The sequence below is a fragment of the Suricata suricatta genome, chromosome 4 (genome assembly GCF_006229205.1).
Source record: "Suricata suricatta isolate VVHF042 chromosome 4, meerkat_22Aug2017_6uvM2_HiC, whole genome shotgun sequence".
Classification (NCBI taxonomy): Eukaryota; Metazoa; Chordata; class Mammalia; order Carnivora; family Herpestidae; genus Suricata; species Suricata suricatta.
This window is the reverse complement of record NC_043703.1, coordinates 114,310,836-114,312,208: the sequence shown is the minus strand read 5'-3', so window position 1 is coordinate 114,312,208 and position 1,373 is coordinate 114,310,836. Positions and strand designations below refer to the sequence as shown.

General features: G+C 42.0%; 1 pseudogene; it reads left to right on the top strand.

Moving 5' to 3' along the window:
• The first annotated feature begins 287 nt into the window (after positions 1-287).
• LOC115289040 lies at positions 288-1,037 on the top strand (annotated as a pseudogene).
• Positions 1,038-1,373: the final 336 nt, after the last annotated feature.

The window sequence follows — 1,373 nt, the reverse complement described above, 5'->3', positions numbered from 1 at the left end:
GCAAAGCACCTCCTTGCTTGTAGTGGTAAAATGTTTGGCTTCAACCAGGTGTGCTTTGATTTGTTTGTTGAAGTAACCCTAGAATAAAAGGAAAAGATGGGGGAAGCCTGATCCCATAAAAAGAGAAAAATGAAAGGATAGAAAAGAAGACCAAATAGAGAATAAAAAACTATAAGGCTAAATCCAGAGAAAGAGAAAGGAAAATAAAGAAGATGAAGAGATAGGAAAGGCGTATGGAAGTTGGGCCTCTTTTTTGTCGTGCCTCAGAGGCAGTAGGCTGCCTTAGGATGAAGCTAAACATCTCTTTCCCAGCCACTGGCTGCCATAAATCCATTGAAGTGGATAATGAACGGAAACTTGGTACCATTTTTGAGAGGCGAATGGCCACATAAATTGCTGCTACTGAACTAGGTGAAAAATGGAAGGGTTATGTGGTCTGAATCAGTGGTGGCAGTGACAAACAAGGCTTCCCCATGAAGCAGGGTGTCTTGACCCATGGTTGTGTCCACCTTCTGCTGAGTAAGGGGCATTTCTGCTACCGAACAAAGAGGACTGGAGAAAGAAAGTGCAAATCTGTTTGGGGTTGCATTGCAGATGCCAATCTCAGTGTTTTCAACTGGGTCATCGTGAAAAAAGGAGAGAAGGATATTCCTGGACTCACTGATACTACTGTGCCTCATTGCCTGTGGCCCAAAAGAGCTAGGAAAATCTGCAAACTTTACAAGCTCTTGAAGGAAGATGATGTCCACCAGTCTGTTGTGAGAAAGCCCCTAAACAAAGAAGGTAGGAAATCTAGGACCAAAGAGCTCAAGATTCAGCATCTTGTTACTCCATGTGTCCTCCAACACAAATGTTGGTGTACTGCTTGGAAGAAGCAGCGCACTAAAAGAAATAAGCAAGAGGCTGTAGAATATGCCACACTGGTGGCCAACAGAATAAAGGAGGCCAAAGGAAAACGCCCGGAGCAGGTTACCAAGAGACAAAGTCTGTCTTCTCTGAGAGCGTCCAACTCTAAGTCTGAGTCCAGTCAAAAATGAGATTGTTCTAAGAGAAACAAAGAAATAAGATCAGACATAAAAAAGAAAGAAAAGGTGTAAAAAATTTATATATAAAAAATATATGTAATCTACTTATATATAATTTATATCTATTATATGTGTGTGTGTGTGTGTGTGTGTGTGTGTGTGTGTGTGTGTGTAAAGAAATCAGAAACTATGAGCCTGATTCCAAAATAAAAAAGGAAAAAGGTAGAAAGAAAAAGACAAACAGACATACAAACAAATAAAAACCAGTTGTCTGCTGGTCACTGGGACTGGTGGCCGTGCTGGTCTGGAGGAGAGGCTGGCTGCGGTGGGTCAGTGTCCGTCCCGCTG